The sequence below is a fragment of the Eubalaena glacialis genome, chromosome 12 (assembly GCF_028564815.1).
Source record: "Eubalaena glacialis isolate mEubGla1 chromosome 12, mEubGla1.1.hap2.+ XY, whole genome shotgun sequence".
Taxonomy (NCBI): domain Eukaryota; kingdom Metazoa; phylum Chordata; class Mammalia; order Artiodactyla; family Balaenidae; genus Eubalaena; species Eubalaena glacialis.
In genome coordinates, this window is record NC_083727.1 from 29,319,523 (window position 1) to 29,345,674 (window position 26,152).

The window sequence follows — 26,152 nt, forward strand, 5'->3', positions numbered from 1 at the left end:
AGGAACACTAGACAGCAATTTAGCACTACACTTCAGGGTCACTGAACTAGCAAAATCAACAAAAAGCACAAAAATGCAAAAAATGTGGTACTGAATCGCCTGCAGAAAGGACACTTGTTTACAGCATGAGAACTGAGACCAGAAGGCAGGGCATCACCCTGTTCAACCTCAGCTGGGAACTTGCACATTGGGCAACTCAAGTTTTTCATTTCTCTGTACCTATCTATGAACCACCAACAGAAAAGTGCTACAAATATTACTTTTGGGTTACACATAAATTTTAGTGAGTCAGCAAATTCACAAATACAGAATCCACAAATAATGAGGATCGACTGTACGTTTGCTGTAATTTGTTAAGAACACTGTATTTATCCACCACGACATTTCTTCCATCAGACTTCCTCTGCTGTCTGGTGGAGTTAGAGTGGCTATATGGATTCTGAGGATCCAACTAAAGGGAAGTTTAGTTGGGAATACATTTATTTGATTTTACTGATGTATATTTATGTGGTTTCCAGTCACTTCCATATTGAAAGAAAGAAAGAAAGAAAGAAAGAAAGAAAGAAAGAAAGAAAGAAAGAAAGAAAGAAAGAAAGAAAGAAAGAAAGGAAGGAAGGAAGGAAGGAAGGAAGGAAGGAAGGAAGGAAGGAAGGAAGAAAGGAAGAAAGAAAGGAAGGGAAGGAAGGAAAAAAGGGAGGGAGGGAGGGAGGAAGGAAGGGAAAGAAAGAGAGAGGAAGGGAGGGAGGAAGAAAGAAAGGGAGAAAGAGAGAAGAAAGAAAGAAAGGAAATGAGAGAGAACTTGGGCAGATGTTAAATGTCTTTGTCTTATATGGAATTCAATATTTTCCGCAAATATATACATCTTAATTCCCTAGGTCTTCTGATAGATCTTCTGATTGTACCATGTGCCGCAAATACTACTCCCTGTATTAGCTGAGTTTGGGAGTTAGAGAAATGCACTTAGATGCTCTGGGAACACAAACAACTACTGTAAACCTTTGCCCACTTCATTAAATGACAAAAAGCCTGCAGTACTGAGTTACAGTTCCAGAAGTTACGGTCACTCAACTGACACAAGTAAAAGCTTTGGAAAGAGAAAGGAGAAAAGGTTCATGTGAGAGGACGGGTGGGGAGAAGTGGAAAGCAAAGGGGAGTGAGAGTGGCAGAGAAGGGCAAGGATGGTGAGCGCAGTCAGAACAGCCATGGCCAAGTTTGGAGAAGCCCAGGGGAGCTGCTGGTGAAACAACCAGGGCAGCCACTCTCAGCCTAACCTCTGAGGCCAGGGCCCCAGGGAATTCCATCTGGACTTAATGTGGAGCCCCAGAAGCAGCAGCTCAACCCATACCATTGTCCAGAGAATTTCTAGAGGCTGAGGCAGGAGGCAGTAAGGAGCAATCTGTCTCAGTGCTCTTTGATCCAGGATATTTTAATTTCCTAAAGCACCCACTGTGTGGCCCTAGAATTCATTGTTCTTTCTGCTCTCTAGTCTACTTAGGGCATTCCAATTAGACAGTGACCAAATAAAAATAATCAGGAAAGGCGATTAGGTCTATCTATAAGTCTGATCCTACCCTGTAAGGAGAGGTGGGAAGTAGGAAGAAGGAGGAAGGTGACCTTGACCTGCTATTTGTCTGAGCAGAGAACAGGGCAGGGTGGAGAAGGTGGGAGAGAGGGTATGGAGGGAAAAAAAATTGGAAAGCATTCAACATATCAACCTCCTATGGCTCGATTGACACCAGCCTCAGGATGAAGGCGCTGCTGTAACTTTCTGGAGCACCCTTACTGCTAGCACTGGAGAGAAAATTCTGTCCTAATTTTAATTTTTTTTATAAACCTATTCAGTGTCGGTGCAATTCTTCTACATTAACATCTATATCTTGTCTTCTGGAGAAGAAAAGAAGGAGAAGAGACCACAATGGGGTAATTTACAGAGAAATTTACAGAGAAAGAGAGGAAACTTTCACTAAACCCATTTTCTCCCAATTTTGGGTCAGCTTCTGGAACCAATAATATGTTGTGTGATCATATGAAATTTGACTTACAGATAAATTTCTACCAATGAGTACAGGAAGTACCTTTTAAACTTCTCTTTGTTTAATATGGTGCATGTGAAGTCTTATATAACCTTGCCATTTTATCCCAACTCCATCTGGCAAAAGAAAATATATTTTGTGAAAGAAAGATTCATTTCAAAACAAAAACATCATTTTGGTGTTTGGATCAGTCATTCCAAAGTGCTAGTGAAGATATAATTAAGTAATTTGATTTACCACTAAAATAACTACCTTTATTTACTTGTTGCCATGATGCTGGGCTAAATCTCATATTGCATCATCGTAGTCCTCTAATTACAAAAGAGAGTTGCTTTTCTATTTGGCCCTTCAGGGTTCAATGTCATAGTGTGATTGGTTAACATCCATTCCAGCTCAGACGCCTAGTTTAAGCTGATCATGGCAATTCCTTTCCCCCTCCACTGACTTCTCAGAAGCAGATAGGGATTGCCCATTTGAGCTGAAAGGGAATGCAGAGAGCCAATCTCAGGGCTTCTAGGAAAAGTAGCCAATCTATCCCTCCCTGATGATGGTGAGCACGGTTGATTTTGGCAGCTGATATTAGCCTTACTGAGATACTGTTGCCACACTCAAATTAACCATCATTCAATAATGATTTAAGGGACTTCCTTGGTGGCGCAGTGGTTTAGACTCCGTGCTCCCAATGTGGGGGTCCGGGTTCGATCCCTGGTCCAGGAACTAGATCCCACATGCAAGCCACAACTAAGAGTTCGCATGCCACAACTTAGGAGCCCGCCTGACACAACCTAATTAATTAATTAATTAAAATGATTTAATAAAAGGGACTATTTACAAAGGTAGGGGCGGGATGAAATGAAAGTACAAGGAATAAAACAGCACCTTAGGGCAAGATGCAGGAGAGCTCTCATCACACTCATTCCCAAAAGGCACAAGGGGCAGGGGTTACAGAACCCAGGAGAGAGTGATGGAGAGAGGGTCTCCTTGAGAAGAACTGTGACTTGGATTAAGGAATGCGGTCAGCGCACCTTGACCTCACAAGGAGGAAGCCGGATGAATAAATATCCCAGCTTCATTCTCTTCTCTCTGCTCAGTTTCCTTCAGGGTCTTCCTATTGGCGGAATCCAGGCAGAAGCCAGCAGATGAGGGAGCCCACTCATGTAAACCATACAGGTGGGCCTCACAGGGCACAGAGCAGACAGAGAAGGGCAGAGGGTGGGTCTGAAGGAATAACTGAAAAAGTCCAACACACTACTTTACTAAGCCTGCAAGGAAGGCAGCCTAAGATTGAAGACGGCACTGTAGAAGTCAGAGCAGAGACAAAGCACCTGGGTGACTAATGACAAGCAGCCCTAAAATCTGCCCTATCTCTGGACTCTCTGCTCTCTAAGACAAGTTTCCATATTGTTCAAGCCTGTTGAACTCATAGGAGCTGTAACCTGCTGCAGAAACTATCCTGACTCAGTGCTTTTTCAAACTGCAAGTGGTAACCCGTTAGCGGGTGGTGAAATCAGTTTAGCAGGTTAAAACCAGCCCTTTTTAAAAATGGAAGGGGGGCTTCCCTGGTGGCGCAGTGGTTAAGAATCCGCCTGCCAATGCAGGGGACACGGTTCGAGCCCTGGTCCGGGAAGATCCCACATGCCACGGAGCAACTAAGCCCATGCACCACAACTACTGAGCCTGCACCCTAGAGCCCATGAGCCACAACTACTGAAGCCTGCGCACCTAGAGCCCGTGCTCCGCAACAAGAGAAGCCACCACAATGAGAAGCCCGCGCACCTCAATGAAGAGTAGCCCCTGCTCGCCGCAACTAGAGAAAGCCCGCGCACAGCAACGAAGACCCAACACAGCCAAAATAAATAATTAATTTAAAAAAAAAAATGGAAGGGAAAAGAAAACAGAAAGACTAAAATAGAATATCTGAGAGTGCATCACACAATAAAAGAATAAGTATCTTTTCATGAAACTTATTTCAGTCATGTGTGTGTACACATACACATGCATACTTATACTAGACGTGTAAAATGTATTTCTTACTATGAGTCAGGGTTTTTAAAAAGCTTGAAAGTCACTCTGCTAACTGACAAAACAAGTTTTTCCCTCAGACGTTTCTTCTCAGGCATATTGTGCATTCAGGAAATCACCTCAACATCAGAAGCCTGCAGGGCATCGTTAAGAGCATAGCAGTCTTTGTGATTACAGCTTCTAGAACTCTCTATCCATGAAAAATAGGCTACAGCGTTCCAGAGGCTACAGTTCTCTCTATAGTAATAAAATGTTTCTCACTTATTTTTATTTTTTAATATCCAATGTGTTTTCAAAGTTTTGCCACTTTCTATGCACACAAATGCCCCACTCCTAATTTCTGCAGATACTGAAGAATAGTTTGAGTTCCAAATTATCAGTAATCGATTTCTTTTATCCTGATTCTAAAATTCTCTCCAAGACAGGACAACTGCTAGCTTTCCTTACAGGGCCCGTTCACAATTCCTTATTGTAAGATTTGTCCTGCCAACCAAGCTTGCTATACTAGTAGGTACTTACTCTGAAAGTTCTAGCAAATATAAAGGGCCCCCTGATATCTGCTAGTAAAACACTGAACAGAATTTCGAGTTCATTTTTGAAAGATTAAAATGCAGGAATTTCCAGTGTCTCTTCATTTTACTGTCAGACGATCCTTTTGTCTGGTAATATAAAGCATTTAAAACTAAGGGGCTTAAATAAGTGTTACTGCCCTTAGGAATTCTTTCACCTGCAAGTAAAAAGTAAGAAAGACTTTCAATGATCTCAGCTAACAAGTTGTCCAGAGGTAGGCAGTTCTGGATTCCATTTTGGGAGCAGTAGCTTAAAATGACATCAAGTATTCAGGATCTTTTTATATTTCCACTCTGCCATTTTTAGTACAGTGGCTCTTTATCCAGTCATCTCATCACTTCATGGTTACAGGAAGACAGATGTAGCTACAAGGAAGTTATCCTCACTTAGCCACAAGACAAGAAGAGAGGCTTAGAGGTCAAAGGGCTTTTCACAAGTGTCTGTATTTTTAACCAGGAAAATACTCTTTTCTAGAAGCTCCTTCTTCCAACAGATTCCCTTACATCTTTTCAGCCAGAAGTTGGTCATATGCAAAACACTAGACCAACTACTGGCACACAGGAACCAGATTACCATGACTGGCTAAGACCCATGAGATTCATTCCCTGGAGATCACAACCTGCCTTGAGATTTAGGAATCTGAATGAAATCAGAATTCTGTTGGCTTGCCAAGAGAAAATGGTCTTTGGATAAGAGCCTTTGACAACACCTTCCTCCTCTCATTCTGCTAGCAAAATTGGACTGCCTCATTGGAACAGGTTAAATGACTTTTGTAATGTAAGCTCATTGGAAAGGCTCTTGGAAACAGAGGTCATTGGTGTGCTTTCTCCATACTGAGTAAAATTTTGAAAACTGTGGAAACAGAAACAAATGACCGGACACTCTTAAACCTCAGCTTCTGCAGAAGAAGCTTTAACTAAAAATATTCTATGCCAAATGCCTTCTAGAATGAGACTAATGTTGTACAAATCTAAACATTCAGGTACATGAGTCAATTAGAATGAATAGCCGAGGATATCTCAGATTTGGTTTTAATTCTCTGCACATCTGTATTCCACAAAATCTTAAGAACAATTCCAATTCGTTCTATTATGTGCTAAGTATACACCCATGTTAACATACATATACAGCAAAGACTAAATTAGTTATTCCTTTGGTTGACATAAATCTGAAAATACCTCCCCACTAGATCACTTCATTATTTAGAGCAAAATACCGTAAATTCCTGGGGAACATCAAAACTGGTCACTTGCATAGTGAAAATCTTGATTAGATGCTCTTATAGAAACTCGCTCTTTTTTTTTTTTTAAATCAAATCTATTTATGAAAACTGAATACCAGATCAGTATTCCACTAAAATGTTCAAATTATCAGCTAGGTTTTCTAGTCTGAATAGCAGTCATTCCTGCACTGTCAAAAACTCAGAGAAGTACTATATGACAAACTATTAGCATCACCCATTTAATGTTTGAACTTGCCTTGGACTGAGACATTCATGCTTACAGACTTTGTATAGTGATAACCGCCAATAGATACAGATCTCTTACGCTAGGGGAGACTGTGCTAGACATTTTCCAGACACATTCTCATTTAATCCTCACAAGTCTGGGATGAAGACATTATTTTCAAAATTTTACATATGAGGTAACTTCTTAGGAAGATGATGTAAACATTCTACAGTTACCAAAATAATAGATTTTGTATTGTCAAGCATGTTGAGGTCATTATTATAAATCTATTGTAATAGATTTAGTTATAGCTTGAACTGGATATTTTACATTTGCTGAAGTCCATGGAATTTAGAGTTATGATTTACTTAATTTGTTTAGATATTCAAGTTCTTTGTTTAAAAACAAGAGAAACAGATTCTGGTTAACTGAAGTAAAGCTGAAACATATTGGGAGAACATAGAGTAGCTCACGGAATCAAGGAGGAATAAATAACTGGATCTTTAGAAGAATAAGAAACACAAAAATTTCCAACATCTAGGTAGCAGGAACTAATGGACCAGCTCCTTCAGGAAAACACCATAGAGATGATCCATTATGCTCACTTCCTTTGGACATGGTTCACAATTCTAACTTGTGGGAGGTTAAATCTGATTGGCCAAGCTTGGGTCACATGCCTAACTATTTTTCAAGAGGAGGGTAAGGATCTTGACTATTGGCATAAATAGGGAAAGAGGAGTTCCCTAAGGGAAAAAGAAGGTGCTGCTTCCAGAAGATGAAGGAGGGGACCCTGGGTTGGCAAAAACACGAGTTGACCATGACAGTACGTTGCAGAGCTGGGATTCAAACCTCAAACCACGCCAAATCTTTTGCTCTTAACCATTTTCCTATTTCTTTTTTTTCAATCACTCATTAGTAAAATAATTCCAGTGGAGCAAAGTGAGATAAATATATGATAATTATTGCATAGGGCATGGCATTGCTGTATACAAATTCAATGATTAATACCAGCACTCACAGAAAAGTCTCGAGGGAATCCAATGGCAGGTCTTGCTGATGATTTTGGCATCTTGTCTGTTGATCTCCTTTGTGCCATGGCCTGCTTGTTGGGAAGCTCTGTTAGCAGCCAGACTCATCTAATCAACCAAATCTGGGATCATTGAGTAGTCTTAGTTCAGTTCAATTGCAAAAGTGTGTACTTCCTGTTTCCATCCATCTGACATCAGAAAAATAACATTATTACTTCTCTTAGTGTCATCTAGCAGTTTCATTTGTGGTTTACTGTTCCAGTATCAGCTCTGGGAAACAAAATATCAACTCGTATTTTTAAATTTCCAAGTTCCTTTTTGAGGTAAAGATTTATTTTTCCACAAAATTTCCATGGTTTTCATTAATGTGTAAAGAGAAAACTCAGGTTATAAAATTTTGCTTTTTAAGTTAAAGGTAGGTGTCAGATTGTAAAGTAGCCATCTGAAAGTCCCTTTGATATTTTAAAGTTCTCACCGTTCAATATTTTTATTCCTTAAAGCTGTAACATGTATTATTGTGAAATGCCTGAAGGCTTCATTTGGAACTATGAAACCAGGCTTCTTTTTTTCTCATAAAATATTGTATGTATTTTAGTGTAGCTTGGTCCTAGTGAGTAAAACCAAATAACTAAAATCGAGCAAGAAATAAAGAAAGAATGAAAGAATGGAAGGAAGGAAGGAAGGAAGAAAGGGAGGGGGAGGGAGGAAAGAGAAAAGAAGAGAAGAGAAAAGAAAAGAAAAAAATAAAATAAGAATTATTCTTCACTACCATTTATTGAACCTGTCAGGACATGGGGTAGGGTACACATCTACACACACAATCTCAATTGATGGCAAAGATAATTCCTACTAAAAATAAATATCAGTTTGTGAAGGAAATGAAAGGATAAAGTTAAACAAGGAACCATGGCATTGGCCCAACAAACTGGCTGTGCTAAATTGAAGAATTTAATAGGAATCTATTTGCTATTTTTATTTTTATTTATTAGATTTATTTATTTATTTATTTATTTTGGCTTGTTGCGTCTTCCTTGCTGCGTGCGGGCTTTCTCCAGTTGCAGTGAGCAGGGGCTACTCTTTGTTGCGGTGCATGGGCTTCTCATTGCAATGCCTTCTCTTGTGGAGCACTGGCTCTAGGCATGCGGGCTTCAGTAGTTGTGGCACGCGGGCTCAGTAGTTGTGACGCACAGGCTTAGTTGCTCTGCAGCATGTGGAATCTTCTCGGACCAGGGCTCGAACCTGTGTCCCCTGCACTGGCAGGCGGATTCTTAACCACTGCGCCACCAGGGAAGTCCTATCTGCTATTTTTAAAAGGACTCCTGAAGGTTCAGTGAGACTTATGGAGCAGGGGCTAAGGATGTCACTCTAGATCTAGACTCAGAGAAGTCCAGTCCCAACTCTGCCATTGAATAGCTATGTATCCAAATCAAATACTACCACACTATTTCTGTGGGTACCAGTTTCTCATATGTAAAGTGGAGATAATAAAACCACCTACTATATTTTGTGTGTGTGTTAAACAATACTTCCAAGGTACTTAGAATAGTGCCTGCACTTTATATTATTATATCTATGTTTAGGATATTAGGGAACCATGAAAAGTATGTTGTAGAAATAATATCCATTGACATGAGGAAACGTTTGTTATAAAATAGTATACACAACATGAGTCTATTTTTTATAAGCTATATGTATGTATATATATATTCATTGACAATGGAAGCATATAATATAATGTGAATAGTGGTTATCTCTGAGTGGTAGGGTTATCTCTGAGTGATAGAATTATGTGATATTCGTTATTTCATTGTGTTTTTCCATATTTTCCAAATTTTACCAAATGAACCTGATTGATTTTATAATCAGGAAAAAAAAAATCACTAGAAATACAACCAGTATTTTTTTTTTAATGGTTTTAAGTAGGAAAGATGAAATCAAATAGAAAATAGCCTTTCCATTCTGACAGTCAAGATCAAAAGAAAACTGGCCAGGTCACAGAGGAGTTAAAAATCTTCAGTTCAGTCCAGGGTACCTGGAGGGAAAGGAAAATAATGTGGGATTCAGATTCAAGTGTGTGTTTAAATCTTAACTGCAAAACAATAACCCTGTTACCTTATGTAAGCAACTTAATGTCTATGATGTTCAGTTTCCCATTTATAAATTAAGGCTGGTTGATACCTGTTGTGGAGACTTGATGAATTATGTAAAGAGTTAGGGACACAGTGTGCATTCAATAATGATATCTTTATCTCACAAAGAGGCCAATTTATCATCTTCATTACTCATTAAAGGAAAAAAATAGAATATTTTTTATATAGTTTCCTGCCATAAACTGGAATTTAAGTAAGCTCATGACTGTAATAAATAACTCAATAATCTATATGTATTCCTTTTATTAGTGTTTGAGTCCAAAGGGCAAGACTGGGCTCCATTGTTTTAAAGAGATTATTTATTTCCACCTGATCTTGGTTGCAACTACTATCTACATAATTTTAAAAAATGATGAGCAAACCAAGTCTCAATTTATTTGGAAAGAAAAGATTTCTTTTTTTTTTTTTAATGAAATAATAGTAATTCTATTACTTACTCCAGGCCTCCATGCCACCCACCTTGACATATTAGGCATTATTTCCATTGTTTTGAAGTTTCACGTGTATTTAGCCTCATGGTCAAATGAGGTCTAAATAAATGGGGGAGAAAAAAGAGAAAGAAAAAAATCACCCTATCATTACCTGGTCCCAACCCTCATTACTTGCAAAAGCTGTGGTTCTCAAATTTTAGTGTGTATATGAATCTGACTCAGTGGGTCTGGAATAATTTCTGTGATACTGTTGCTAACAAGCTCCTGGGTGATGCCGATGTTACTGGCCCATGGACCACTCTTTGAGTAGCAGACTCTAAGGGCTCTAGTCAACAGTGTATCTGGCCTACCACATGCCACAACTACTGAAGCCCGTGTGCCTAGAGCCCGTGCTCCGCAACAAGAGAAGCCACCGCAATAAGAAACCCGCGCACCGCAATGAAGAGTAGCCCCCATTTGCCACAACTGGAGAGAAAAGCCCGTGCACAGCAACGAAGACCAAATGCAGCCAAAAATAAATAAATAAATAAAAATTAAAAAAAAAAAAAAAAACAGTGTTTCTGGCCTAAATGCTCCTATATTACAGGGAACATAAACTGAGGAAAATGGAAATTTCTCATGATTTTAGTCTCCTCCACCCAATACTGTTTTTAATGTTTCTAAGCCTCTGCTCACTTTATTCCTGCTGACTTGCTTGCTTCTAAAATCCTCATCCATTTGGTAAGTTGTGACTTATACTTTAAGGTTCAAAGCTATGTCTGCTGGGACAAGACCTGCCCAGTGTATGGTGGTAGCCGGGTCCCTAACGAGTCCCTATAGGCTGAAGGGGACATTTTTGCTCCTATTGGCTCCTCTGTCCATCCTCATTTGAATCACCTTCTCAGAGTCCATCAAAAGGACACAGAGAGACCCTTGGGATGGGCAGGGTGCCCTTTTAGGTGCATTCCTTCCCATCAGGCATTTTCCTATACTCAGCAATTTTTCAGAATATCTAGTCCACTTGGCCAAGAGGGGCCAGTGGGTGCTTCCCTTCAACTTTTGCATAGTCTTTTGAGTTATTTGAGGGGAAGATACTTGTAAAAATACAGAGTGATATACAAATATCCAATAACACAGTTGGATTAATAAAAGCTGTCTTCTTTAAAACATAAAAATATTTCTGTGCCACTGAGCCTCTTTGCTATCTGGCAAGGGCAAACTCAAACTTCCTGGCATAGGTGGCATAAGTGAATGAAGGTGGTCAGTTAGGGACAGAGTCCTGGTGAATCCATGACTCATCTGAGCAGGACAGCATCCAGCCACCCTCCCACGTGGGAATGTCACCCAGGGCTGCCAGATTTCCCAGATGCCAGAAATCGAGATTTTTATATGAAATCTCCCGTATCAACAAATCCAATTTGGGGTTGTTGTTTAAACACTGTGAAAGCCAAACCAAACAAATCTATGGACCAGATGCAGCTGGTTGAGAGGAGACAGGGAAGAATGCGTGATTTTTTTTTGCATTTGATTTAAAGTGACTCTGCCTTGAAAATAAAATTTCACTTCTAGCTGGTTGCAATCAATCAGAGCTGAGTGTAAAGCTTACCAGTGCCTGACATAGTCTGTGCTTGGCGATGGCTTCCCTTTTAAACTGAAATGTGAGCAATAATGTCGAGTCTTGTTCAAGATATTCTTAGCCTCTATCCATATAAACTTATGTGCATGGTCAAAAACACCCAGAATCATCTGAAAAGTCTGGTTCCTATGTCTGCATCCACTGATAGAGTATTGTTTTTCCTGGCCTTCTTTTCAGAAAATAGCTGCCATGTAACATAAGGAATCAAGAGGGCTGGGTGAGCACATCTGGTTCTGACCAAAGTCTGTGTGAGCAGTGTGGCATCTCTTCTGATTCTGATGGTGCAGCAGCTTCTCAAGTTTGGCAGGTGATGTAAAAGTCTCTAGATATTTAGGCTTAGAAAGCCGAAAAGAAAGCTATGAAACTTGCTCAAGTTGACCAGCACGTGGGAAGAAGAAAATTAGTGGATGTGTCAGCAGTACATTCTATATCATCTTTAACCAACAGTATCCTGCAAATCAAATGACTACACCCTTAAGATTATACTCTTGGTGCCCAAAGCACTATTTTTATTGCTTTCATTTTTGTGTTTTTTCCCCATTTTTATCTTTATTTTTCAGGTGGGAAAACATTCACCCCGATATCTGAAATAATGACTTCATGTATTACACACCTTGGAATTCTCCTTGCAATTTGTCAATTGAATGGATGAGTGAATACATTATCTTAAATCACAGAGGCTAGAACAATGACCTCTTTTACTCTGTCATGTACAAGGCAACAAATCACAGGTGCCCATTTATTGCACATAACAATGAATGAATAGCAGTGAATGAATAACAATGAATAAACAAGAGGCTTAGAAGCGCCTTCTGATCACTAATGGGCACTGTAATAGTTCCAGTGTAATAATTATCATAAAGGTATTAACAATGGTATTATGAGAATATAGGAGGATTTGACCTAGTCAGGGATATCAGTGAAGTCTTCCTTGGGGAAGAGATAAAGGATATATAGGGCTGTTCATTAGGAAAGAAGGGCAGAAAGAATATTCTGGGCCAAGGGTCAGCAAATTATAGCCCATGGACCCCATCCAGCTCATCACATATTTTTATAAATATAAATTTGATGGATGACAGACACACCCACTCATTTATATAGTGTCCATGGCTGCTTTAGAGCTAAGATGGCAGATTCAAGTGGTTGGGAAAGAAATCTTATGATTTGCAAAGTCTAAAATTTTGATTATCATGGACCTTCACAGAAAACGTTTTATTGACCTATATTCTAGGCAGAAGGAATAAGATATTCAAAAGCCCTGTGGCCAGAGAGAGGATGAGTAGGAACAACTGAGAGAAGGCCTATGAGATCAAAGTGGGGAGAGTAAGGTAAGAGGTGGTAAGCATGGTGAGAGGTGAAGCTAGAGAGGTAGGCGAGCCCAAACCAGATAGAGTCTTGAGGGCCACATTAAAGAGTTTGGGCTTTTTCCTGGAAGCAATCTGAAGCCATTGGAATATCTTAGGCATGAGGGGGACAGGAAGAGGATGACAGAGTTGACACGATTAGTTCATATTGGAAGACCATTGAAGCCATACTATGACAAATGGATTGAAGGAAGGCAAAGCGGAGGCAAATACAACACTTAAGAGACTCTTGAGAGAGACCAATGTTTTTCTGGGGGTGGGCAAACTACCACAAAACTCCAAAATTACAGTGACTTATCATAACTAAGGAGAATTCCATGCTGAAAATTCATTCAGTTTCTGTTGATACAATAGTTTGTATGTGGAGATAAAACCTAATCTCATTTGGTGGAAGAAAATGAGCACAATTAAAATATTAGCATTCCTCAAATCCAGACTAGTTTAATCAATACATAGTAAACAAGAGTATGTAAAGAAGCATAGAAATTTAGCTTAAATCTGCATAAAGAAAATGACTGCCCATGCTTTTAAATTATTGGTCTTATGATTCTTGAGATACAAAAAAAAAAAAAAAACAAGAGGCGAAGGAGGTGGAGAAGGAGGTGGAGGAGGAAGAGGAGGAGGAGGAGGAGAAGAAGAAGGCTCCTGTTGCAAAGTATGGAAAGATGCAAATGAGAGTCAGGTGAAAACTTTATCTACAGTCATCCTAATGTGCACTTCTGTGCCTGTGGCACATTTAGAAGACAATTACCTTGGTTTTCACATTTTCTGGTGATCAGTGCTATCCTGACTTAGCTGTCCTGGGAACACCTGTGTCTGTTGTGCAACACTGATGAACTTGAGTCTGGAGCTGTTAGCCCTGTACCTCTCTCTACGAGTAATAGGGAACACATAAATGCTTAAAGCAAGACAACCAGAAACCTGATCTTGCCAGTCCTCCTTGGTATCAGATTCATTTATCAGCCCACCAAGGTCACTGACCTCAATTCTCCACAGCCTAGCTACTAAAATGATTAATTGATTCATTTTCTTATTTCATTCATTTAATTTGAAGGAGAAAAAAAGTGAAAATATTTTCAATAAATTGACCTGTAAGCAATTGTATTTAGCTTGCTGCATCCTCTAAGAATGTATTAATGGTAATGAGAAGCATCTGTATGCGCTCCAACAGAGATAAGAGTGAACAAAGAAACAGTAGCTTTTATTACATATCTTGGTCACATTAATTAACTTGTTATCCCAGGTTTAGTCCTCTCTCTACAATTCTCCAGACTATTCTAACCTCAAATTCACAGGTATATGAATTGAAAGAATACACTGGCAGATATGGAGATCTAATTGGATTTCTGTAGAGGAAATAAATATGTAAGGAATTTTTAAAATGTATTTATTTTTATAGTGATTAACGGAGAACCCTAATGTTGAGTAAAACACAGTTTCCCTCAAAACTTCAGGGCAAAAGTTGTCCATTAGAAGTTTCGTGAAAATTGTATTGCCTTCTTCATGGAATGATAAGCACAGAGAAAATAATAAAAACGTATGTATAAGTTAATTTATTCTCATTGTAATGACCAAATAATCAAAGATCAATTCATTCTAAACACCTGGACAATATCATATAGTATTTTTAATATGATACTCGGTAGTGTACTGGTCAATAGTTAACAAATGGTTAGGTGGTGGGAGTCCTGATTTGTAGAGTGTGTTGGTATATATGGGGTAAATATACCCACCATGACTGATGTCAAGCTTTCAATGTAAAGTCACTGAACAGGGAGTAAGGAAGAAATGTATTGTAATGCATAATTATATAGTATTTTCTCCATACAGGATCTGCCAGATTTAGCAAATAAAAAGCCAGAATGTCCAGTTAAATCTGAATTTCAGGTAAACAACACATAATTTTTTTTTAAGATTTTTTTTTTGATGTGGACCATTTTTAAAGTCTTTATTGAATTTGTTACAATATTGCTTCTGTTTTATGTTTTTGGTTTTTTGGCAGTGAGGCATGTGGGAACCTCGCTCCCCGACCAGGGATCGAACCCGCACCCCGTGCATTGGAAGGTGAAGTCTTAACCACTGGACCACCAAGGAAGTCTCCATAATTCTTTTAATGTAAGTATTTCCATGTGATATTTGGGACATCCTTATACTAAGAGAGTATTCATCATTTATCTAAAACTCAAATTTAACTGGGCATCCTGGATTTTATCTGGCAATCCTAATATAGATACCATAGACATAATCTCAAGGGCATAAGTAATAGTAAAATATAATTCGTTCTGAGTATTTATTACCTTTCTTGTGAAAATAATTTAAATTTTAAATTTATATAATTTGATTTGTAATAATGACTGTGTTTGACAACTGGCTCAAAAATTCCTAAAAATTTAACCATTGGCTTTTGCAAGTCAGTGCTAGCACACCTCTGCTTTTATATTTAAGTATAATAGTTCTACATAAGAGAGTTAGATTTTGAAAATGCAACGATGGTACAAATTTTAAAGTGTATCATCTTTATTACTCATAATATTACTGTGATTTTAAAACAGCTTATAAACATGGCTTCATTCACTTTCAGTTGAAGTAAATTTCAGTGGAATTGAACTCTCCCAACCCCCATGCCACCCCTTAACTCCCACTCCTGGAATAATCTCTGCAGCAAGGAAAAATACATTTTTAGACTTCTTCCCTTCCACTTTTAGGGATTTGTGTGGTAGCCAGCCCTCTTTAGAATTGGGTGATTTTAATGAAAAAGCTCTAACTTCAAAGCTTCTGCCACTTTTCTGTGGGTTGAAGAATGGAGAACTAGAGTAGGAGGTCCTTTTGTCCTCGTGTTTAACTGAGCACTTTGATCAGATATGGGTAATGCAGAGATAAGCCTGGAATTTTGTTTGGGGTAAAGGTGAAAAATCTGCACCAATTCACAAACAAAGTAGTGGGATTAGGAGTGTGCAGGCCTGCAGATAAGGAGAAAACACGATTAAGATGAGCTCTAGAGAACTGGGTACTGAGAAGGCCAAAACAACAATTTACCTAATTTTTTTAAATAATAAAATATAAAATAAGATATAGAATAAAATAAAATAAATAGAGCAAGTGTCCCTCACTTTAGTCAAACATTACACTCAAAGGATTTTCTCTTTTTGACATTTAGGGCATTTCTATTTCATGGTAGAAACTTGCATTGTGAATTATCACCATATATATATTAGACTAAGTTTTATTTTAGGTTTTCTTCGAGTGAGGAATCCCCAGTACACATTCTGTTTCATATTATAAATTTATGTATGATCTAGTTTAATTCTCAGTCAACGTTTGCCCTATATGTTGACTTCAGTTATCCTGGGAGAACATAAAAATATATACGAAATGTAGCATTAAAAACAGTAGTTTGTATTTTATATCAGAGCCTGTACCTGACAAAGAAATCTGCAAGAAAAATAACAAATTTAGATATCAATACCAGTTTTGTAATCTAGTTCCTTTTCTTAATTTTCTCATTTCTTTTCTTTTTTTTTAATATTTATTTATTTATTTATTTGGTTGCACCAGGTCTGAGTTGCAGCAGGCAGGCTCCTTAGTTGCAGCACATGGGTTTCTTTGTTGTGGCATGCGAACTCTTAGTTGTGGCATGCATGTGGGATCTAGTTCCCTGACCAGGGATTGAACCTGGGTCCCCTGCATTGGGAGCATGGAGTCTTATCTACTGTGCCACCAAGGAAGTCCCTCTCATTTCTAATATTAGAAAATTGTATCACAAATAGGAAGTTATTAAACATGTTTGAAGTCTTTTCTATTAATTTGAATAGTAACTCAGTAAAGTATTCCTATAGGTTCGTCATAGTTGTTTATGAACTTTATTTAGTTACCAAACTGAGTTTTGACTATACCAGAAATCTGTTATATTACTGGTAGTAATTGAACTAGACAGAATTAAACTATTTCACTAGCATAACAGGTCTTAAAAGTTTCTTCTAACCATTTGATTGGACTGGTATTGATTAGCTCAAAGGTGCATTCTAAAATTATCTTCAAAGATTGCATTATTTGTCAAACTCTGTAATCTAGGACACTAAATGATGAAAATCAATCCTTCTAGGTTTTACTTTTGTAAGATGAAATTGAATTTATTTCCATTTTTCTCAGTGAAATTGGATGTACAAAAAACAGAAAGAGATGGTAAATTTGTCCCAAATAGAAATGTAAAACTAATTCAAAACTTTAAATAAAATGTTTCATAGACAGAATGGAAGAAATAAAATGGTAAAAATACAAGTGAAAGTGAAAAGAAGTGATTATATCTAGGACTTTGTCTCATTGGTACACAATACAGTATTATTGTTTTTTTTTTATTCATTTATTTACTTATTTTTTGGCTGCACTGAGTCTTCTTTGCTGTGCACGGGCTTTCTCTAGTTGTGGCGAGTGAGGGCTACTTTTCATTGTGATGTGCAGGCTTCTCATTGCAGTGGCTTCTCTTGTTGCGGAGCACGGGCTCTAGGCACGTGGGCTTCAGTAGTTGTGGCTCAGGGGCTCTAGAGCGCAGGCTCAGTAGTTGTGGCACATGGGCTTAGTTGCTCTGCGGCATGTGGGATCTTCCTGGACCAGGGGTCGACCCTGGCAAGTGGATTGGCAGGTGGATTCTTAATCACTGTGCCACCAGGGAAATCCATATTGTTGTTGCTATTGTTATTTGCTCCCATTAATAAGAAATGACTATATTTGGGACTTCTTATATAAGACAGGGTTATTGTGGTTGCTATTATTGTTATCTGCTCTCATTAATTTTTACTTACACCTACTAAAGAGGTTGTAGCATTTCTGATCACACGATAATGAAAAAGTCACCAAGTGATAACTAAGGATCCCAAGTTCACCAAGCAGCTGCAAGACTTTGGCAAATCATTTTCCCTCTCTGGGTCTCAGTTGTCTCCCCTGGAGAATAGATTGGACCATATATTCCCTAAGCATTCTTTCTAAAATTATAAAAGCCTGAACTCAAACATCGAAATAGAAAAGCAGATCCTTTAAATGACTCAGCAGCTTTTTTTTTTTAAATTATTTATTCATTTTATTTTATTTCTTTATTTATGGCTGTGTTGGGTCTTCGTTTCTGTGCGAGGGCTCTCCCCAGTTGTGGCAAGCGGGGGCCACTCTTCATCGCGGTGCGCAGGCCTCTCACTTTCGCGGTCTCTCTTGTTGCGGAGCACAGGCTCCAGACGCGCAGGCTCAGTAACTGTGGCTCACGGGCCCAGCTGCTCCGCGGCATGTGGGATCTTCCCAGACCAGGGCTCGAACCTGTGTTCCCTGCATTGGCAGGCAGATTCTCAACCACTGCGCCACCAGGGAAGCCCCGACTCAGCAGCTTTTATGCAGTTAGGACGGTGAATGATAAGACTTCAGCAGCCCTTTTTTAGTTTCATTTTATTAGATAAACGTCTCATTATTTTTTTCTTCAATCAAAATTTGGTAAGAATTCAGAATATTAATAAATGTTAATATAATGGAGTTGTTAGTGGAAAAAGTTCTATATTTTGAAGAAACATACCACAGGTTCCATTTTAACACCAGAGTGATAGATTTGTTCCTTAGTCACAAATGGCAGAAATTACATCCTTTTTCAGTTTAATTTTAAAATAATATATCAACTAACTTTTTTTTTTTTTTTTTTTTTGGCCGTGTTGGCTCTTTGTTGCTGCATGCGGGCTTTCTCTAGTTGAGGCGAGCAGGGGCCACTCTTCCTCGTGGTGCGCGGGCTTCTCATTGTGGTGGCTTCCCCTGCTGTGGAGCATAGGCTCTACGTGCGCAGGCTTCCGTAGTTGTGGCTCATGGGCTCAGCAGTTGTGGCTCGAAGGCTCAGTAGCTGTGGCTCATGGGCTCTAGAGCGCAGGCTCAGCAGTTGTGGCGCACAGGCTTTGTTGCTCCGCAGCACGTGGGATCTTCCCGGACCAGGGCTCGAACCCACGTCCCCTGCATTGGCAGGCGGATTCTCAACCACTGTGCCACCAGGGAAGCCCAACTAACTTTTTGAGGGAGCCTGGATCAAGATGGAAAATAGAAGGACATGGAGCTCCTCCCACAAATAAAACAATATATCAACCTAAAACAGTACAAGGGGCCATGAAGTTTTTCAAAATTACTTCAGGGAGTACACTAGAAAAAAATGTAAAGACTGCTGTTCTAAACAGACTTATCTTGCTTAGTGCTTTATTCCTAATCCTAAGCATAATGCTAGAAACATAGTAAATCCTCAATAAATCATGAAGAGAAGTCCTGAGGAACAAAGGAGACCTTGAAGAAATCTCCCAGGGACTAAATCCTTATTATTCTTTGCCACCTACTTTACAAGCTACCCCTTTGTACTACAAAAGATAGTAGTCATTTTGATATTCTTTGAGTCTCTTTGGTTTGAGACAATACACTGTCCCACAATTTCTTTCACCAAACCCACTTTAGACAGACACCAAGGAGGAAGAGGGCTTTTTTTTTTTTAACACTTTTATTGGAGTATAATTGCTTTACAATGGTGTGTTAGTTTCTGCTTTATAACAAAGTGAATCAGCTATACATATACATATATCCCCATATCTCCTCCCTCTTGCATCTCCCTCCCACCCTCCCTATCCCAGAGGGGTTTTGACTAAGCATATCATCCAGTCCTAGTCATGGCGTCCTCAAAGCTCTGTGTGGCCAAGTCATGAAGGTTTAGAGATGTAGAGCTCAGTCTATTTTTCCTCCAGCTGAAGGAAGAGAATATAAAAATAGGACTCTGCAGGATAGATTAAAATGCTGGGTAAATGCAAAGTAGTTAGGAAAATAATTCTCTTCTTCCTTGTGAATTTACATGGATGTATTCCAATGGTCCATAAATTCCAGGGAAATCTTTTAATATTGGTGTGTTTATACAATTATAATCTAAAAAGTATATATTGTCAGATTTTCTTCTGCAGTGAATTAGCAACTGAAAGTAATTTTCAAGAAATAAGGTGTTTGTTTCTTAAGCCAGTAGTTTTCCAGCTGTAAATTCTCTAGAATTAAAAAAAAAAATTTTTTTGTAATGCTTTAAACATGCTATGTTACTTAAGTCTAGGTAAGAAAAAAAAGTCTTAATTCACTGGAGAGCATCTTTAAAAAATTAATTTACTTGATGTAGTGCATCCTTAGTCACAAGAGTGGTACTATCATAAAAAAAAGCAAAATGTTTCCCCAACAGTTCCACTTTTAGGAATTTGTCCAGGAGAAAAAAGTCATACAACTATATGAAAATGTATGTGCAAGGATATATACTGTAAAAAAAAAAAAAAAAAAAATGGGGGAAAAAACTCAACAACAGAGTATTGGATATATACATTAGAGAACTTTTTTTTTTTTTTTTAATTTAATTAATTTATTTATTTATGGCTGTGTTGGGTCCTCGTTTCTGTGTGAGGGCTTTCTCTAGTTGTGGCAAGCGGGGGCCACTCTTCATCGCGGTGCGCGGGCCTCTCACTGTCACGGCCTCTCTTGTTGCGGAGCACAGGCTCCAGACGCGCAGGCTCAGTAGTTGTGGCTCACGGGCCTAGTTGCTCCGCGGCATGTGGGATCTTCCCAGACCAGGGCTCGAACCTGTGTCCCCTGCATTGGCAGGCAGATTCTCAACCACTGCGCCACCAGGGAAGCCCTAGAGAACTTTTATACATGGTATAATATGCAACTATTTAAAATAAGGTAGAACTATAGTTATTGATATTAAAATATGTTAAAGTAAATAAACAAATTGCAGAGAAGTGTATATAATATAGCTCTATTTTTGTTAATAAATAAATATACATGCAAACACAGAAGTTCATGTGTAGAGATAAACTTGAAAGAACACATACTAAACTATCAATTATGTTTACATTTGGGTAGTGGAATTGTAGTAAGCCTAGGAGAAAACTACAACTTTTATATGTTCCTACATATAAATTTTTACTATGAACAAGTACTATTCTTATAAACTTAGAAAACCCACAATCACTCACCAAAAACATAATGAAGTTAAAAATTAATTATTGGAAAGAAAGGATACATTTATTTTTCTTTGTAGATTATTTTAACTAGAAAAACTCAAAGGATTGATTGAAAACTTATAATTAATAAAAAAAATTTGATAAAAAAATTAATTAAAAAAATGATTGTTTTAAAGATTACATATTCCTTGGGACTTCCCTGCTGATCCAGTGGGTAAGACTCCATGCTCCCAATGCAGGGGGCCCAGGTTCAATCCCTGGTTGGGGAACTAGATTCTGCATGCATGCCACAACTAAGAAGTCCACATGCCGCAACTAAGACCTGGCGCAGCATAAATAAATAAATAATAAATAAATTTTTAAAAAAGATTACATATTCCTCTAAAAGAGCTTATCAATATTCCAACCATAACCAACTAAAAAGTATAATGGATAAAACATATGTGAACAAGAATAATATTTCTGACTTCCTTTTTCCACTGTCTATTCCATGATTGGTTTTTTTTGTTGTTGTTGTTTTGTTTTTGTTTTTGTTTTTTGTCCCCATCCAGAACCTCATCCAGGTTTCTTTACCCAGTGGAATGATACAAATTTCATTCCTGAAGCTTCTGAACCCTCTGTGGTCCTGACTGGTTTGGATGCTGTAATTTTCCATCAACTTTACTTTTGGATGTGAACATACTAAAAGGCAGCCAGAGAATCCCCTGGCTTCCACATATAGGCCTCCAATTGTTTGGCATCAACTCAATTTCCTCTTGGTAGTTAGGATGAATCATCCTAGCCAGTAGACTAATTCCCTTCTTTTTCTCTTGGTTCAGTGGCATGGGGATTCCAAATTGGCCCGGTGGCAGTCTCATCTTCCAACTCAGCAGAAGTATTGTTGTATTCCCAGTGGAGTATTCCTCTCTTAGGAAGTAAGACCTCCAAACCAGCAGACCTCAGAAGTGCAGGGACAGGAAGCAAGAATCCTGCAAGTAGGTTATAAGCTGAGAAACAGTAACTTAAAAACTGGCACAAGTGTTAAATGAACAAACAGAATGAAAAATATATACATCTTAAGTAATATACTACAGAAAAAAATTTACAACCATGAAATGAGGTCAGGCTATTATAAAAAAGGACTATTCAAAGAATACTCAGGAAAGAGATCTTAGAAATTAAAATATAATATCAGAATTTTTAAAATTTAATACAAGAGGATGAAAATAAAGCTATGGGAATGTTAAAGAAATTTTAAAATAAATTAAAAGATAGAAAGTAAAAGAGAAAAGATATGAAAATTAGAGAACCAATCCAAAAAGTTCATCTTCCAATTGATTTCAGAATAATAGAGAAAAATAAACAAAGGAAAGTATTTAACAAAAATATTAAGAAAATTTTCCAGAATTAAAGAATCTGAGTTTCTTAATAAAAATGCCCCACTGAATGCCCATAATGATAGATTGAAAATAGACCCACGCTAAGGTTCATTGTTACTGAGTATAGTACATTTGGAACAAAGAACATATCCTACAAGTTTCCAGAGGGAGAGAAAAAAAGTCAAATGCAAAAGATCAGGTAAAAGGATTCCACTAGCAACACTGGAAGTTAAAAGGAACTGTAAGATGAATAAGGTCTGGGAATCTAATGTATAACATGGTGACTATAGTTGATAACACTGTATTGTATAACTGAAATTTGCTAAGAGAGTAGAACTTAAATGTTCTCACTGGAAAAAAGGTAAATATGTGAGGAGATGGATGTGTTAATTAACTCAATGGGGGGCAATCCTTTCATAATGTACACATATATCAAAACATCACATTGTACACTTTAAATATCTTATAATTGTATTTGTCAATTATATCTCAATAAGGCTTAAGAAAAAGTAAATCTCTGGCCAATTTCTCAACCACTTATCCTTACATGAAAATAAATCCAAGAGGCACTGTATCGAACCTGTTGGAAATGCTTCTTAACACCAATGTAAAATAGTTAGCTAGTGGGAAGCAACAGCACAGCACAGGGAAATCAACCCCGTGCTTTGCGATGATGGAGAGGGATGGGATCGGGAGGGTGGGAGGGAGGCTCAAGAGGGAGGGGATATGGGGATATATGTATGTATATGGCTGATTCACTTTGTTGTACAACAGAAACTAACACAGTATTGTGAAGCAATTATACTCCAATAAAGATCTATTTAAAAAAATAAACTACAATGAGATACATTTCACACTCGAAATGAAAATCAAAACTACAATGAAGTATCACCTCATGCCAGTCAGAATGGCCATTATCAAAAAATCTAGAAACAATAAATGATGGAAAGGGTGTGGTGAAAAGGGAACCCTCCTGCACTGTTGGTGGGAATATAAATTGATACGGCCACTATGGAAAACAGTATGAAGGTTCCTTAAAAAACTAAAAATAGAACTGCCATATGACCCAGCAATCCTGCTACTGGGCATATACCCTGAGAAAACCATAATTCAAAAAGAGACATGTACCACAGTGTTCATTGCAGCACTATTTACAATAGCCAGGCCATGGAACCAACATAAATGTCCATTGACAGATGAATGGATAAAGAAGATGTGGCACATATATACAATGGAATATTACTCAGCCATAAAAAGAAACGAAATTGACTTATTTGTAGTGAGGTGGATGGACCTAGAGTCTATCATACAGAGTGAAGTAAGTCAGAAGGAGAAAAACAAATTTCGTATGCTAACGGTATTTGTTTAGATATGGAATCTAAAAAAAAAGGTACTGATGAACCTAGTTGTGGGACAGGAATAAAGACGTAGACATAGAGAATGGACTTGAGGACACGGGGTGGGAGGGGGAAGCTGGGGTGAAGTGAGAGTAGCATCGACATATATACACTACCAAATGTAAAATAGTTAGCTAGTGGGAAGTAGCAGCATAGCACAGGGAGATCATCTCAGTGCTTTGTGATGACCTAGAGGGGTGGGATAGGGATGATGGGAGAGAGGCTCAAGAGGGAGGGGATGTGGGGACAGCAGAAACTAACACAGTACTGTGAGGGAATCATACTCCAATAAAAATCTATTTAAAAAAAAAACAACAGGAACTGGAGAAACACTTTCAGAAGAGTGAAGGAAAATTATTTCACTCCAGAATTACATACCCAGCCAAACTATCAGTTAGGTGTGAGGATAAAACAGATATTTTCAGTCATGTAAGGTTTCAAAATTTATCTTGCATGCACCTACTTCTGGAAACTTCTGGTAATTGTGTTTCACCAAACCAAGGAACTAAATCAACAAAAAAAGAAATGGGATCCAATAAAAAAGATAGAGGTGATAAGAATCCCCAGGATTGTGGTATAGGGCAGGGGTCCCCAACCCCTGGGCCGTAGACCGGTACTGGTCCATGGCCAGTTAGGAACCAGGCCACACAGCAGGAGGTGAGCAGTGGCTGAGCAAGCAAACTTCATCTGCTGCTCCCCATCGCTCCCCATCGCTCGCATTACCACCTGAACCATCCCCCCTCCCCCTCTCTGTGGAAAAATTGCCTTCCACAAAACCAGTCCCTGGTGCCAGAAAGGTTGGGGACTGCTGGTATAGGGAGATCTCAGGATGACAGCTATAATAGTAAGTGGAAATGGTAACCAATCTATATTGGAACAGTTAAGAATACTCCAGAAGAGGCTTTTTCATTAAAATAAAATTGATAGATTACCTGAATCATTTGAGAGATTTTAACAATGACAGAGAGTTTGTGGTTGAATTAATAAGTACAGAATAAATTAAGCAAATAAAAAATGAGACACATTAACTTGAAGGGAACAGAAAGTAGTATCGGAAAGGAAAAGCAGTAATACTCCAAAAACTATAGTTTTCAAAAGATAAAACTATACATAGCACATTTAAAAAGTATTGAGAAGATACAATAATAAAGCATTTTAGTATATAAGGAAAAAATGATTAATTTAGATTTTTACATCTGATAAAAAAGGCAAATGGTAGAGTATCATTCCAAAAAATACTTCTCTTTCAAATAGTTAAACCAGTGAACACCAGGCCTATTACCATAACTAATTCCTGATCAAAATGAGAAAGATCACAAATGGAACCCCTAGTGGGTGTATCAGTCAGGGCCTCGACAGGAAGCACGTGGCATACTCCACAAGGGTTTAGTGAAGGGATTATTTATGAGGTAAGGCCACTGTGGGAAAACCAGAAAGAAGAGTGAGGGGGCCCCTGTGTTAGGAATAGCAGGTGTTACAAACCAAAGTTATAAAGACACAAAAGGAGGGAGCTGAACGCAGTAGAATCGAGTATGGAAAGGACAACTTTTTTTTTTTTTTTTTAATTAAAAATTTTTTAAAAAAATATTGAAGTATAGTTGATTTACCATGTTGTGTTAATTTCTGCTGTACAGCGAAGTGATTCAGTTATACATATATACATTCTTTTCCATTATGGTTTATCACAGACTATTGAATATAGTTCCCTGTGCTATACAGTAGAACCTTGTTGTTTATCCATCCCATATATAATAGTTAGCATCTGCTAATCCCAAACTCTGAATCCTTCCCTCCCTGACCTCCCCTCTCCCTTGGCAACCACAAGTCTGTTCTCTATGTCCGTGAGTCTGTTTCGGTTTTGTAGATATGTTCATTTCTGTTGTATTTTACATGGAAAGGATCACCTTGAGAGGAGCTGTGACTTTTGACCTTTGGTGGAGATTATGCAACCAGCTCAAGGCAACTCTGCAGAGACGAAGTGGGGAAATACAGGACCTCACCTCACTGTGCTCCTGCTGTCTGACCTCCTACAGGGGCTCCCCATTGGAGAAACCCAACTGGAAACCAGAAGAAAAGTGAGCCTGTTAAAATAATCTGCGCAGGTCTGACTCTGTGGCAGAGAACTTAGTGCAAAGGGTTGAAGAGCAAGGTGGAAGGGTGGAAATGGACGCTATCCGGCACAGTGAACATGGCACACACTCATCCATATAATTTCTTTTTTTTAATATAAATTTATTTATTTTTGGCTGTGTTGGGTCTTTGTTGCTGCGCACAGGCTTTCTCTAATTGTGGTGAGAGGGAGCTACTCTTCGTTGTGGTGCGCAGGCTTCTCGTTGTGGTGGCTTCTCTTGTTGCAGAGCACGGGTTCTAGGCGCGTGGGCTTCAGTAGTTGTGGCAAATGGGCTCAGTAGTTGTGGCTCGCAGGTTCTAGAGCACAGGCTCAGCAGTTGTGGCACACAGGCTTAATTGAGCCGCGACACGTGGGATCTTTCCAGACCAGGGCTCAAACCCACGTCCCCTGCATTGGCAGGTGGATTCTCAACCACTGTGCCACCAGGGAAGCCCCATATAATTTCTTATATCCCAATTTTTACTGCTAATTACCACATTAAGAAAATACCTAAAAAAAAAAAAAGAAAAGAAAAGAACTTACACTTTAGAAAATTATCCATTTTATTTTAGTTTGCTTCAGACATGATAAGGCTGACTAATAATAACAATAATAAATCAAATTTTCTCAAC